Genomic DNA, 16,435 nt, shown 5'->3' with positions numbered 1-16,435 from the left:
TCCTTAATAATTGATTCCGGGCAGACATCGCCTAGGCATCTGGATGCTTTCAGACTCATGATTACATCCTCAACATCCTTAGTGGCAAGAGGTGCGAATTTGAACAAGTCTTGTTTATCAGGTGAGGATGTTTGAGTTACCAGAGGGGCATTGGTAGCGGTGAGGCTAGCTTTCCTTTTCTCTATTTTAGTTTGTAGAAGCTCGATTTTGTCGGAGAGTGCTGAATGAATATTGGTGCACCATGTGACATCTTTATTGCATATTACAGGTGGAACAGAAAGGCTTTCAAGCTCTCCGAGCATGCTAAACAATTCTTTAGTGTTAGATTTAGATCTGGAGATTCGATCAATGTAGGAGGTCACTTTTGGCTCGGCAGATTGCTGTTTTGTAGTTGGGCGCGGCTGCTAGGAAGTTTTCTTTATGAGATACGGAAGGGAGGCTTTTAAGTTGGCTTCTGCAGCTCTTTTTTTCTTGCGCAAGGTTCTAAGGTGTGGGGGGATGAACCAGCTGTTTAAGTGTGAGCGCGGTTTATCTTTCCACATTTTTAATGGAGCGATCATGTTGATGGCATTCAGAATGGTGGTATTGTATGAGTCCACTAGAGAAGTTGGGTCGATATTCAAAGTGGCCAGGTTAGTAAGAGGCTGGAGGAATGGGAGTAATTTATCAGCGGTTATGTTGCGTGTATTTCTTGCGTGTTTGGGGGGTGCCATTAGCTTGTCTGTGTTGGAGAGGTTGGCGTCTAGCAGTGAGAACAGAATAATGTGATGGTCGGACCATGCACATGGGTGGTTGGACAGGATGTTTGTGTTGCAGTTGATGTCAGTGATCAAATCATGTAGTCTACCTTCATTGTGCGTCTGTTGGAAGATGTGTTGTGTTGATGTCAGTGATCCAATCAAGTAATCTACCTTTATTGTGCCTCTGTTGGGAGATGCATTGTGTAAAGCCTAGCTCTGAGATACTATTAGAAATTGTTAGTGCATTCACGTCTTTGGGGTCATGGACACCTAGGTTAAGGTCACCTATGAACATCACTTGCGAGCCTGGCTTTATGTTAGCTGTGAGGAGTAAGGTTATGTCTTCATCGAATGAGGATCGAGGACCTGGGGTTCTGTACATAAGGTGAATGGTTATCGTTTGCATGGGCGACATCAGTAGCTTGATAGTGAGGAGTTTGCCTGATGGGAAGGTCAGATTATGGCTGGCTGGATCTTAGTACTAATGCTTTTGCAATAAAGGCGACACCTCCTCCTTTTGAGGATGTCCTGTCCTGCCTAATGATAGTGTATTTGTCGGGAAAGGCCAATGAGAGCAGAGGACCGGATTTGGGCTGGTACCAGGTCTCAGTAATGGCTAGGAAGTCAAGATCGTTGGAGGTGATGAGGTCACTGATGTCGAGTGCATGAGCTGTAAGCGATCTAGCGTTAATGAGTCCCCCTTTGAGGCTGGTTATGGGTTCTGGAACTGGATTGGTTGTCAGGCTATTGCTGCAAAGAGGGGCAGTCTTGTTGGGTATGGGTGACAGATTTGGCCGTGAAGGAATGGCTTTGGCAAGGTTAATGTGTGTGTTTTTGGAAAACAAGTAGTTGGCTCTAGGGAGTCTGTAACCTCGTCTAGAATTTGTAATTTTGGTAGGACAGGGTTGGTTAGGTGTAGGTCTGGCGGCATATAGCTGGATCCATTGGGCGGGAGAAGGTATTAGAGGAACATTATGAGGGAGTACGTTTAGAATGTTGGGTTTGGAGCACGTTAGGTCCAGCTGTGGTAGGAAGTTGGTAGGTACGAGATTGTGCGTTAGAGGTAGTCTATCAGCCATGGAGAAGTTAAGAATGCATCTCCATGGCAGAGATAGGGCGTTAGGTAGTAGCTGATTGAGAGGCACAGAAGTGGAGGTGCTAGCAAAGGGTGCCGCCACGGTATTAGAGGTATTGGAAGTCGAACTGAGAAGTAGGCTCATGATGCATACTAGGGTCTGGAGCATGACTAGCTTCTGGGACATTGGCACCATGTAAGTACTAACCTCACAACACAATTTCAATTGCCTAAAAATGTATTCATATGAATTCAGGGGCTAACAGTGAAATACTTTACAATAGTAATTGCAGGCCTTTGTTAACAGCGAAGCCCAGGCGCAGTTTAACATCTGTGTCCTGTTCTGTCCACTGCTCTGTAGGTCAGCCAGGTTGTGTCAACATAGCGAACATTTCTGTGGGGGCGATAAGCCCGGTCAGCTAAATGGTGTTGCGCCACTGTTGCTGACAGAGCTTTCTTTCTATCCCAGGCTCACCATGTTAATGTAAACAAAAAATAAATCGCCTGAAAGCCTCCTCCCCATAGAGAAAATATATTGTGCATTTTGCTGTATGCTGGATTCCATCAGCAGCCAAGCACTGTAAAAATAGGTATTTACACCCAGGGAAGGTGGCTGGAACAGCTGGCCAGAACATAATATGTTCTGCTCAATGTTTCCAGCCACCCGAGGCCTTTCCCCGGGCCCACTACATCCCCCCTCCTTCCCAACCCCAAAAACAGACCGTACCCTTTCCCCACCACCATCCTCCCTCCCCACTTACTTGCTGGACCGGAGCTTTGTGCTTCGGTCACCAGAGCTTTGTGCTTCGATCAGTACTGCCAGGTAAGATGGAACAAATAAGCTGAAGGCCCTTCCAAAAAAAGCCAAATAATCAGAAAAAACAAGGGCACACCTAAAACGCTGTAGATAGGTCTCAAAAGTAGGGAACAAAAAACAATAGGGTATAGATCTATGAAGGCAAGATAGTGACCACCATTTATCATAAACCTACAGACGCTAATAATCTCCTACATTTCACCAGCTTTCATCCCAAACCGATGCTAAAAAGTCTCCCCTACAGTCAGATGCTGAGACTGAAAAGGATTATAACAGACCCAGCGGGCTTCGACATTGAATGTACTCAATTGATTGAACGCTTTGAGAAACGGGGTTATCCCCATGATATTTTACAAGATGCCAACGTTAGATCAAATCATCTAACACAGAAAGATCTGTTAGCACCTAAATCTAAAACTAGTTCCACTCCATTGATGTATATTTCTAAATATTCACGTCAAAGTTTCCAAATTGGAAAGTCAATAAGAAAACACTGGTCACTACTACAGAGTGATGAACATCTGAAAGAACTTTTTCCAAGAGCACCAATGATGGCTTTTAAAAGGGGTCGTAACCTTAGGGATAGACTCGTGAAAGCTGAAAGACCTGACAAGGAGAAACAAACATTCCTACAGACTAAAAAAATGGGTACTTTCCCATGTCTTAACTGCACCAATTGCAATAATGTAATTAAGGGAAACACCATCTCTCATCCATCGACTGGCAGGAAGATAAAGATCAGAAGCTTCGCCACCTGTTTAACAGCAGGCGTCATATATGCTTTGAAATGCCCATGTGGTAAATTGTATATTGGACAGACCACGAGGTCCCTAAGAGAACGAATTTCAGAGCACAAGTCTACCATCCGTTGCCTAAATCAGAAATCACCGGTAGCCAGACATTTCATGGAAGCTAAACATAACATCAGCCAATTGAGATTTCAGGTCGTTGAAGTTGTTAGCAAACCACAGCGAGGTGGTAACTATACAAGATTGTTGGCACAAAGAGAAAAATTCTGGATATACCTTCTAGACACTAAATATCCAAGGGGACTCAATGAGGAAACATCCCTTAACTGCTTTATCTGAGCATTTTTTAACAGTCTAGATATTTTTGTCCTGTAGACCCTGCACCCTATAGTATACACCAACATATTTACTAAGTCTTGGGACATGGGTTGTCAGCAACGATCCAATAATTACCCACCTGATATATGAGATGATCAGTAACATAATGGCTCCCGATTGAACAATAGCCATCTGTTGCACAAATAGCACCAACTATGGGGACGCCACCATTTAAGTAGAGTATCTACGTCATGTTACACAGTTTGTACTCCTAAATGCTCAGTTGCAAGCAAGGATCCATAGTTGAGACCCTTGTCATAAGATGTAATCTACATTGGTATCCCCTAAGGCTAAACATTGAATATGTCACGTACAACTTAGAATGTGAGGACACCTGGTACTCGTAACCAGATGGTTCAGCCAATCACAAAGAATGTGAGGACACCTGGTAGATTTTTTATCAGATGTTTCAGCGAAGTGTAATAAAAGAAATGAATGTTTATGGGGACTCACCTATACTTGAATGCCTTAGTAATGCCACATTGTTTAGCACTATCACGTAAAAAACCATTTGAGAAAATTATTCTGATTTCTATATTTGATCACTATGGGTGAAGCATGGATTTCTTAAAATCATGCTATTGGCATCATCATCCTGTTTCAGTTATTTGATGATGCCACTCTGAATTGTTTACATGCTACTTCATTGATTTACTAGTGTTACCCAGACTGCTTAAGATGGCCGCCACATTCTGTTACGATTGGGTTAGTCCGTCTTTGATGTCTCTCCACTGAATTTAGCCCGCTAAATACCAGACTTCTTCTACACGGTCCCTGGTTTCCATGGAGATCGTGCTAACAACGAGCAGAACATTGCCGATTCAATAGAACATCGCGATGGATTAGGTACGCGTTCTTCCAACTTTCTGCACACTCGACTCACGCTATCTATACTTTACTAAGTTCTGCAGGCTTACCTACACTCCATTGTCTTTTCACAGACAACGGCTGGCTTTAGGACTTCGCCGATCAATTTTCACCTGCTCCCCCTGAGATGTTACACGTTTCCCAGAGACTACCACATCATTGAATCGTGCCGCAGAAAGGTATTTTGGCATATCCCGACCAATGTATTTTGGTTTTCACACTTGTATAGCTACATCGAATCACACATGGTGACCTGTACGTGATTACTATTTCATACAGGTCATATCGAGAGTGTCGGAACACCAACCGGCATCAGGAAAATACTTACATCGAGAACTTGGCTCCTCTAATATGCAACCTTTTGACGCACCGCTCACTGTGGGTGGCTTCTCAGCCACAACATTAGACCTCTATAGGTTAGTACACTTTACCTAGAAAATGTTTTTCCTTGTCAAAACAACTTCGTTGGGTGAGTAGCCCGCGTCAACCAGACTCAATTAAATTGTCCTCCTCTGGGTCATCATGTCTGCTAGACTCCCACTAGAGGTGCTAGGGAATGCACTAGACTGATATTCTTTGGAGTTGTTTTCAACTAAAAATATAGCAACCCTGGGTGTACTAAACTGAATTTGAACAATATAGAGCACAATATGTGTATATATTCAATCTGATTGTAGTTATGAAACTGTATTTTATTGATCAATGAAGCTTATATAGACATATACTCTCGTTTGATTGATTGATTTCTTTTTGATCTTCATTTCTATGTACACAATGACTAGACAGTAGATCCACAAAGGCTTCTGAAGAAGAGGAATCTCCTCGAAACGCGTCAAGCCACAGAAAGTGGAATCTCAATCAATCATCTTTACGTTGACATTATAATGTTGTTGTGTTTTTCCTGCCTTGACTACACATTGTTTTATGTATTAATAAATAGGTGCTCATTCCACTTTTGAACACCTAATAAACCAAAACGATTGTTCTTCTGTTCTAAGTTAATAGTCTCGACAAATCATTTTCCTATAGATAGTCTAAAAACAAATATTTTGAATTTTACCTTAAAATATCTACGCCCCTGTTGCGTAGACTTAGAGTGTGCAGGGGACGGGAGGACTCCAACCTTGGGTCCTCTTCCTTTGTTCTAACAAAAAACAATAGCACAAACATACATAGAGTGAACACAGACATATTGTAGAGGAGCAGGTGGACTCCCGCCCCCTCACTGCTATCATATTGAAACAGTAGAAGAGCCCTATATGGGACTCCATGTGTTGTCCCTATACCGCATTGAGAGTACGAGGGATGATATGCACTCAGACAACCGTATCAAATGTATCCTCGCACTGAGAGAGTGGAAGGATATCGTGTGGAAAGATGTCTGCATGCACCATTAGACATCATGGAGCGCTGAGTGAAATCTGATGAGAGCAGATTGATGTCATGAAGAAGATGTGCGAAGACATACTAAAACGATATGAACATACTTCAGAGTGGCGGTGTGACTGAAGTGACAAGATAAACATACGAAATAAAAGAGTAGAAACAATTCTGTGTTGTGGGAAAAGGCATCAGACAAATGGCAGGGCACACTGTAGTAGGGAAAACAAATGCCCTCAATGAAATTATGAAAGCATGTTTCAGAATGACAATCAAATGTATCATCAAATGAAAGGTCACGGAACAAGATCTAGAAGTATTCTTAACTTTCATGAACAACATAACAGCAAGGATCAAATTTACTAAAAAAGTAAGCTTTTCAAGATTATAATTCTTGGCTGTTGTGATTTACGTAGAAGATGGTGGCCTCAAAACTACTGTCTATTCTAAACCGACAGACAAAAGCATTCCATTTAGCCAATTTTTGCGGTACCGTCGCATCATTTCAGACAACCATCAACCTGAAGATAAAACTTGTGAATTGTCAGATACATTTCAGAAGAGAGGCTACACTATGGCGATAATTCAGAAGGCTACTCAGAAAGTGAATGAAATTCCATGTGCAGAAAGCCCAGTACAAAAACAATAAGATCCTTCTAATAAATTGGTTTATGTGACAACTTACTCTCAACAAAGCTTACAGATGAAACGCATTTTGAAGCCTAATTTGAACATCTTACATTTGGATCCTACATTGGTAGAGATTTTCCCTACAGTGCCGATATTTGCATATAAATAAAGTCAGTCATTAAGAGATCTAGTGGTAAAGGCAGACATCAATGTGACCAAAATGAAACAACCAGTTTATAGAGGAGCACAGCCGTGCATGAATTGCCAACATTGCAATAATATTATAAAAGGAAATACCATACATCATCCATATTCTGGGTAAGAAATTGTCTTGAAACATACCTCAACATGTGACTCAGTAAATGTAATATATGGAATCAGGTGCCCGTTCAGTATTTACTACGTGGAAATAACAACAAGAACAGCTAAGACTCGTTGGCCACAAGTCAAACTTTCGCATTCAGTCTGAGAAATCACCAGTGGCGCAACATTTTAAAGAATACCGACATACTAGATCACAAATGCAATTTCTGATATTAGAATAGTTCCAGAAACCATAGAGGGGGGGAGACATAGTCAAGATGTTACATCAGAAAGAAATTGTCTGGATGGACCGCCTGGAATCTTTAACTCCCACCAGAGGAATGAACACTGAACATCATCTTACTTGTTTCCTCTAATACTTCTAATCGCTCTATTGGGATTCACAGATAAGGAAATCTTTGATTGAAGGGTCCACAGCTAATCACTTTAGATTTCTTTAGGCTTAAGTAGCAGATCCACGAAGTTCAGAAGTCCGCAGCTAATTACTTTACATTTCTCTATGCTCAAGTAGCAGATCTACCAAGCCCAGAACAGACATATGATATTTATATCATAGAACCAGTCTAGCCAATGGTTTGGAACCCATTTCTGTGAACCTTATTTTTTAAATAATAGGTTACGAATTGTGTCTAAATTTAATACTTACCTTAACTACACTATCTTTAGTTTTGTGTACAATGGACTATCGACTTGGTGCTACGCACAGACTTCACATATGGAGTGTTGATTATGACACTGTAACAGTTTGATTAGTACAAGTAACAACCATGTGATTGAATTCATGGGTATGCTTCAAATTTTGATCTGATGACCAATTTCCAAAACCTACGAGATTGCTAAGTTACAATACTGTCAGATCATCTTTACGGAAACAATATTTCAGGATTATATATATATTTGAATGATTTGACTAGTATATGATTAATAAAAATGTGATTGTATGTATAGGTACCTGTTTAATACAGTTCCAATAAGGATATTCCAAAATGTTGTTTCTGTCTAGATCTGCAATATTTGTCTCAGGATTTCCTGATGATTAGTAGTATACACATCACAAGACGCATATGCTTTATAAGGGCCTGAAACCCTTATCATGTGATTAGAGGTCAATACATCATGGATTGATGTGTACAGTACTCCCTGTAAATGATATTGCGATTTGGTAGGTTCACATTATATACAGACTCATAAAAGGATTGGCACTTGATATATGAAAACACCAACAATGTATTGTGTCGAACAGTTATACTTGCAACTTTTATACAATATGATTTCAAGAAATGTGAGTTTCCTCCCAAGTGATAAATAGCTGTTTCTTCACATGTAACTTGACACCAATGTTATCACAATAATGTAGGAAACCAATGTTGCAAATTTGGAATAACAGTTGTTTTACTTGTTAGCTACATAAGGTCACATACATAAAGAATAGAGCATTAAATATTGCATTACAAACATCCATCAGTACAGCAGATCATGTGACCTGAATTCGACAAACATGAAATTAGATTCAGTGAATGCTCAGTGAGTGCGAAACGGGAGGCTGTTTCATTACAGCCGTCACACTCCGTTTCTCGCTACAGTCGACAGTCAACAGATGTAAACACAAGGTACTTATTTTTAGTTAACAAGAACACATCATGTGACTAGAGCGTGAGCAGGCACTCATCGTCACGTGATACCATGAATATATTGCGATCATGGGACGGGAGGCTGCTTGTTTGCTGCTTTCCCCACCCGCGATTCGCCAGATACCATTATAGAGTGTAAGAACATTGAGGTAAGAGAGGGGATCTCGCAGCCTCACTTGAGCACTAGATGTAACTCCATAACACAGTGAGTGAATTCTTCTGTTTCACTCTACAGGGGCTGAGTCAGCATAACCTATCCACACAGACCAGTGATGTCTAGGAATCCTTCTAGATCAGACGTAAGTGAAGTTACCCATTCGGTACATGACCTAATTTGAATATTGGATGACTGAGTGTTACATGACACAGGATAATACATACATATTTAATTTTAGCTAGGAACTCCAATGGTGGACAGCGCTCCTCATAGCACACTTTGGGTCATTAGTGTACTTTGAGATTATTCAACCACATCACAATCACGATTGGACAACTGAAAGGTCAGTCATTTTCTCCTATATAATAGCTCAGCTAAGTTATTTGATAATTCATTTTTTTTTAAACGTTCTACACAAGTTCATCTATAAAATGAAGTAGAATATTTTCTTTCTTATAGATTACCCTTTCGAGTCATACACACCTGAAGAAGAGTTAAACCCTCGAAACGCGTAGTGTCGGCAGACCTTCCAGGGCAACCCGTTTAGGGGGGGCAGGATGATCTTTGGAAGCATTTCTGCTCAAGTCTGACTCAAATCAATTTTCAGAATCACCATATACTATTGGATTTTATGTATACACGACACATTATGTGATGAGAACATAATTGGTCTAAATTTGTAATTATTTGAGAACATACGCTGCCACGAATGTCAATTCATGAATTATGGATATACTGTGATGATATATGATGGAATATATTAGACAATTCACAACTCATGATGAACTGTGAGAGTATAGATTCATTAATTTACGCATGATTATTTGCTTGATATTTTATTCATTGACTATTTCATTTGATGATACATTTAGTCATTCTGAAACATGCTTTCATAATTTCATTGAGAGATTTTTTTTTTTTAAACTTTATTTGTTTTTAGTCAAAAATACCTTTACAAATAATTCATGATTCAATTCCTGAATAAGTTACAATTAAGAAATAAATTAATAGAACATAAAAACATGACATAATTGTCTTATTATACAGTATCAACAAAAACCATTTCTCCACAGCTAAGTCGCCCATAATTAAATAACTCTTTCGATTTCTCTCTCGATAATCTTTACCAACTTTGTTGTTTTGATTAATGAAGCATTGGTGGAGCCCCACATACACTTTGTTGAGATCCATTCTCTAGCTGTAATTGTATTTGCTTGAATAAAAGAATTCATCATTTTACAACGATCATTTTCAAAATAAATGCAGTAAATAAAAAGATGTTTTAAAGTCTCTGGTGCATAATTGCAAAAATGAAAATATTTCAATATTTTAGTCCAATGTCTGTTTATGCCAATGTTTTGTTCTGGCTTGTGTATGGAAAATATCAAATCGAAACAACATAAAGGTTCGACGAACATTAGAACAAGGGCACAGTGTTAAGTACAACATGCGCGGTAATTGCCTATGGACAAATTTACAATATTCTGCGAATGAAGTATATCTTTCCATCTTCATGCAAGTTTCAGCTCAATCACATTGCAATATCTTTTTCTTAATCTTTTCTTGAAAAAACTCCAGATCTTCAACAGGAAGGTTAATCTTTTCCAAAACTGACAACATGCGTTCTTTAAATTGAATCATTGAAGGTATATTATTGTTCGCTAACATTCAGTTAAGATCTATGTATAATGAATTTTTGGGTGGAAACATTTTTGCAAAATTCAATAATAAGCGCCAGTTATATCTAGCTGATAACGAATTAAAGCCAAGTTCGTGTCTAACAATGGCATTTGGCATCGATAAAGGTAAACCTAAAGTGTATTTCCAGATCTGCCATTGGAGTTGATCCAATAAAGGACCCAAATCATATAAAAAAAGCTCAACTCTGTACAACAAAATAGCCTCAACTTTTTTCAAATAGAATTCTAGGAGTGGAATTAACGAGAATTAGCACATTTTCTGTAGCAAGATCTTCATTTGACATTTTAAGGGCAATCATTTAACTATTAATAGTTCTTTCATTCTTTTATACAACGTTCTCTTGGTTAGGATGAGCCCCAAATAAGGTAAATTGATGGAAATTGCGATGGGCGAGGCACCAATTTTCAATACAAACTGCCGTACTTTTTTTTTTATTGGAAAAGATGATAATATTGGATTTTTGTGGGTTGACGGTTAGATAATTGATCTTACAGTAGTACATTAAGCTTTCTAATTTCATTTGAAAACCAGCCTGCGTGCGGTGGAAAAGCAGAATATCATCTGCGTACGCTAGCCATGACAAACAAAAAGCTCAGATTCGAATTGCAAAAGATTTATCCGTGTTCCATATGTCCTCAATATCAGCTAAATAGAGATTGAAAAGAATGGCTGCAAGGTTGCAGCCTTGTTTCACTCCTGTGAAACATGGAATGGCCTGTGTTAGGGAACCTGCTCGTTCAATTCTGACTTTAAAGTTTGTTTGAAAGTGCAACGTTTCTATGAGTATAATGAGATATTGAGGAAAATTAGCTTTACGCAATTTTTCCCACAATTTCCCTCTTATCACGCAATCGAAGGCTGCTTTTAAGTCTAGAGATGCAACAAATATAGGACTGTTGGCAGGGCAGGTGGCATGTGCAATCATGTGTGCCAAAAGACACGCATTAAGGGGGCTCCCCATCCCTTTACGAAACCCAACTTGTGACGGACATAGAGCATTATTAATACGTGAAAAACTTTCAAGCTCTTGTAGAATCAGGGAGGCAAAAAACTCTTGCTGCGACATCAATAATCGCAACAGGTCTATAGTTGTTGGGATCAGAAATTGAGTCCTTTTTATGAAGAGGAATGATAATTGATGTAAGCCAAGAACTGGGGATTTTTTTGGAGCGAAATATTTCTTGAAACCTGATCTCTACGATAGAAGACCAAAATAGAGGATTATCCTTGATTAAACACGGGGGAAGCCCATCGGGACCAGTACATTTGGAACCCTTTAGTTTCTGAATTGCAACAAATATATCTGTCTTGTCCCATGGACAGCAGTTGGGAATTAAGTGGCATTCAGGCGGTTGTTCAAAAGATGTACACTCTTCCGGGAGGACATATTTGGAGAGAAAGAAAGAGGACCAAGTTGCACTATCAATGCTTGAGTCGAATTCACGTGTGGTTACTTTATCTATTGATCTTATAGTTTTCCAGATCTCTTTAGTTTTACGGTTACATATTAGGTTAATTATTCTTTGATTGTGCTGTATTTTATTTAAAATATGAATCTCCTTTAGTAACTTTTTGTAGTTAACTATAATAGTTATTTTTAGAAGTATATATTCGGGATTGCCAAAACTCAACCTTGACTTCCTTGCCACACGAAGATCAGCATTTTTCTTTTTTTTTATGAAGCCACCATAGTACTATATGCTCTTCCCTCATTTTTATCAACATCTTGCCCAACCAACAGATGAGAAATATTCATCAAATGTGATGCAATCATCTCAGAATTCCACTTTAGTATTGATGTAATGTCCATGGGATTTCTCCCTTTGTATTTCCAGAAATCCCTATTTACTAAAGTTGTGAATTTCCTGCATGTAGCTGAGGACCAGTTGATTGAGCAACATGGTCTGTCACAATGAATGAGCATCAGCTGAAATGCAGGAAGACATCTTATAAAGAAATTTGGGATAGAAGATGTTATCATTAAATGATCCCCCAAGGCAGTCGTAATGGTATTGACATTGGAGAGTCTGCCAGAAAGTTGCTTAGAGGAGAACATATGATCAATCCAAGATTGTGCAGTACCACGTTTCCATGTGAACTTCTTATGAGTATCTGCTGAAGGTATTAAGAAAATATTCCAGGCTTTAAAAAACTTGCCCCAAACATTCCCTTTTTGTAAAGAGGCCTGAAAATAAGACGAGTTGGAACCCATACTGATGTCATTAGTTCCAAATGCTGCGTTAAAGTCACCTCCAATGAGGATTTCCGCATGTGGTGCTTTACTAAAAGCCTCATTGAGAGCATCACCCAATAATTCACAAGCTTTTTCAATGGGGTATTGACAGGGGTTCCAATATAACGAAATCAAGAGTAAGTTTTCAATCAATTTCACATCAAAAGTAATATCACATAATAGACATTATTGATAGTGAAATTTAGCCTAGTATCAATCAAAATCATCAGACCACCTGTGGGTCTCCCTTCTGAACCTTTATTTGCATGATGTGAACACGCAACAAAACCATCGAGTTCTACACTCTTTACTGCCAGTGTCTCCTGTATTAATAAAATGTTGGGAAGGGATTCCAATTTTACCCTTTCCCTCCATTTTAACAAATTACAGATGCCACAGCAGTTCCATGACACGATAATAAGGTCATGAATTTATGACGTAGCCGTAGGATTGGTAGTGTTCACTACTGTTTTAATCAGAGGTTCGAGCCATTTAAGCCCATTTAAGGCATTTGTAAGGGCGGAGAGTGGTTCCATCATATTTTTATTGGAATCATTTTGACCCCGTGTGGAATCGGTGGAGTCACAACTCAATTTCAGTAGGGGAGGTTGAAATTCCAAGAAGTCCATTGCTATTTTTATTTGAGAGAATCCGACCATTTCCATACCAAGGATAAGGATATCACTCTGGTGGCTCCCAGATCAATTTCGCGATTATGGGCGACAGCATTTTGGACAACATTCTGTTGTTGTTCTCATTCGGAAGTCTGATCCACTCGATGTCGTTTGTCACCAAACTTCTAAGTGATGGAATCTTATAGAGTGAATTCATTAGGAACGATTGATTGATACGAACCGTTCCATTGATCTTAACGTCACTCTTCTATCCATTGATGCTTTTCATTTCGCAAGGTATATTTTGAAGCTGCGGGAGAATTTGATTGAGTGCATCTTCAGAGGGCATCTCTAGTTGATTATAATCAACACCAAACTCTTTTTTTACTTCTGAAGCACTCCCACACAGTTGCCGTTGAGATTTTACTGGTGTTTTCTTGATTGATGTTTGCTTTTAATTCTTTCATCGAAAGTCTGTTCTCTTCAACAGGGGCTAAGGACATTGCAATGATCAAGTTTTGACCATGTTCATTCATACATTGATTATGATCTCTCAGCTGACCTTGCTTGATATGGATGTCCATTCGGGCTTCACCCTCTTTGGGAACTGATTCCAGTAATGATGCTATTTTTTCCATCACTTCCTTGGAGGTCTCAGACTTTAAACGTTTTTCCTCGTGCGTCCACGGCATCGACGTCTCTCTTGGGCTTCCTTCATTACATTTGATTTTTTCGTTTATTTTGAAACCATCAGTTTTCTTTGTGGAAATATCTGTAAAAAACGAGGTTAAGTGAGGTTGTATCTTTCTTTCAGTGAGTACACTTGAATCTGTTTCCCTGTGGAGTTTTCCTTCTTTCTCGGCGCACTCATTACTCGCAGTTCTCAAGTTCAAATTTTGTTTTTTCATCGTAGTGGCTGACTGTTTCGAAGCAATTTCTTGTGTCGTTGTGGAACTCAGTTGCAGTGCAGTTTTACTTTCCTCATTCAGCTCATTTAAATTTAAGTTTTGTTCGGAGGGAACCGCGAGCGTTAGTACTTTGGTAGTGCTTGTTTGAATTGCATTATCACTCACCGATTCAGAAGATAATTCACTAATTTTTTTCTCTCCGCGCAAAGAGATTCCTTTGTTTTTGTGTCTTCTTTTTAGAGCTCTCAGGTGATTTTTCTTAGCTCTCCTTGATAAAAAATAGGGATTCTCCTTTGCGTTTGAACAATCTTGTTGCAATTCATAGATTTTGTCATTTTCAATCAATTAGATTTATCAAAATCGAAGGACTACCAGGAGCAGTTTCTGTCACGCTTGTGTTCAAACAGGGTACTTCCTCTACTGTGAGCATCTCCAGAATTTTGTCTTTGGAATTCATCTGAACCAATACTGTTTCAACTTGTCGTAGTCTGTCATGTTGCAATTTTGCTATTTCCAAATAATCAATTGTTTCACCATCTGGAGGGATTAATTTATTCACTCCTATGTTATCTTTTCGCTGAAGTATTTGCGCAAATGTCAACGGAATTCCATGAGAAAGAAACGGCTCATCCATTGTTTGCGATCCGACTTCTTTTATTTCAATTTGGACATTAGAATGAAGCAGATCATTTTTTTATTATTGAAGCAGCTCTTCCATGGCACTCTGAGTGGTAAACGTGAAAAGCTTCTTGCGCCAGGATATATCCTTCAATTTTTGCTAATTGCGTAGTATTTGTCACCAGGTCCTTTTTGATCTCTTGCAAGAGGAGATGGGAATATTCATGAACTCGATCCAGTAAGTTTAAGATTCTTGTGAATATTGGGAGGTTGTTGATTTTCTGATCAAGCATTTCTTCGTCTGGAAGTTCTTGTGATAAAGGCAATTCAGGCAAATTGGAGAAGTTAAAGACTGGAACAGATGTATTCAAATTTCTCTGTTCAGAAGATGGATTCTGTGTACTTGTGTTATAAGCATATTTCATCGTAGGCGAACTAATCGAAGGGATTTGTATGAAATTTTCCTCTTTTTTTCCCGTGTCAATACTCGGGAAGTTTGACTCTTTGACACTTGGTTTATGGAAGTGAACAAGTTCCATTCGCATTCCCTGTGTAGAAACTGGTGTAGATGGCCCAAGAGATAACCTAATTCTTTTGTCTAGATCAGACATGATTACTGGAGCAAGCATGGAAATGTCAGAAATAGGAAGGTATTTGTTTTCATGTATATCGACAATTATTTTTTGGACGTTGAGTGTATGATCATCTGCAGCAAATGGATCATTTCTGATGTCCTTGTTAGCTTTTTTTAGAGAACATATTTCTTTTGGACCAGATAACTCTACATGGCTTTCTGGTATCAAAGTCTTCTCAGAAATGGGCTTCATTTTCTCAGAGTGGATTGACATGGATAAGAATGACGGTTTCCTGTTAAGTGAGGCTGAGGGACTTTCTTTTTTTATTTGCATTTTTTGGTGAATCTATTGTGGGAAGTATTTTTGGAGGACACTCTTTTTCCCGTTTCTCAGAACCAAATCCATAAAGCAAACGATAAGGAATAGAAAGGATTCAGAACGCTTTGGAAGAGGCAAAAAATAACAACTTTCAACTCAGTTAGTTACTGTCTATTTCCCAAAAAATAAAATAAGCAGTTTCCTAACAGTTATTTCGAGAGTTATTATTCACGATACACCACCCAAGGGATACCTTAAATGGTTAACAAGAGGCCCAGCAGCCCGCGCCGCAAACAGCAAACAGTACTTCAGAGTACTTCACGGTGCGTGGCGCGGGTGCGCCAGGGCTCGGCTATTTGTTTGTACTGGGGGGGCGGTGCCACCCAAGAGGGCGGGTTCTCGTGTGAAGGACACAGCTTTAGAAAAAAAAAGAGAAAGAAAGAGTGGCTATAAACATAAGCTAACCACTAGAAGAGCACTATTCAAAGAGCACTTTTCAATTGGTTACGTTAACACAACGTAAACACAACAACCCTTAACTTTAGGCGAATAAGATAACACGTGGGCACAACGTGAAAATGACGCGTATCTTAGAGCAGTAAAGATAACGCTTGGGCGCAATGTGACAATAGCCCGTTCCTTGTATTTGTAATGTAAATAGTGCAGGAACAGCAGTATGCCACGTGAGCGAGCTCAGGTAATCAGTCACCTTTTTAGGAA

At 39.2% G+C, this 16,435-nt stretch overlaps 1 protein-coding gene and 1 long non-coding RNA gene across 4 annotated transcripts in view; one reads left to right on the top strand and one right to left on the bottom strand.

Moving 5' to 3' along the window:
* The window catches only part of LOC138566286 (uncharacterized), a 428,118-nt gene extending 418,094 nt beyond the window's left edge, over window positions 1-10,024 (top strand). Inside the window, exon 5 of the long non-coding RNA XR_011301889.1 lies at window positions 5,409-10,024. This is a non-coding gene — a long non-coding RNA (uncharacterized lncRNA). The remainder of the gene's footprint in view (window positions 1-5,408) is intronic.
* CHCHD6 (coiled-coil-helix-coiled-coil-helix domain containing 6) overlaps window positions 1-16,435 on the bottom strand; it is a 3,402,742-nt gene that overhangs the window by 467,706 nt on the left and 2,918,601 nt on the right. The gene's annotated exons all lie outside the window — the stretch shown is intronic.

This window comes from Ambystoma mexicanum, chromosome 2p (assembly GCF_040938575.1).
Source record: "Ambystoma mexicanum isolate Mex_15411 chromosome 2p, UKY_AmexF1_1, whole genome shotgun sequence".
Classification (NCBI taxonomy): domain Eukaryota; kingdom Metazoa; phylum Chordata; class Amphibia; order Caudata; family Ambystomatidae; genus Ambystoma; species Ambystoma mexicanum.
Note: the sequence above shows the minus strand (reverse complement) of the source record. Positions and strands in the feature narration are given on the sequence as shown.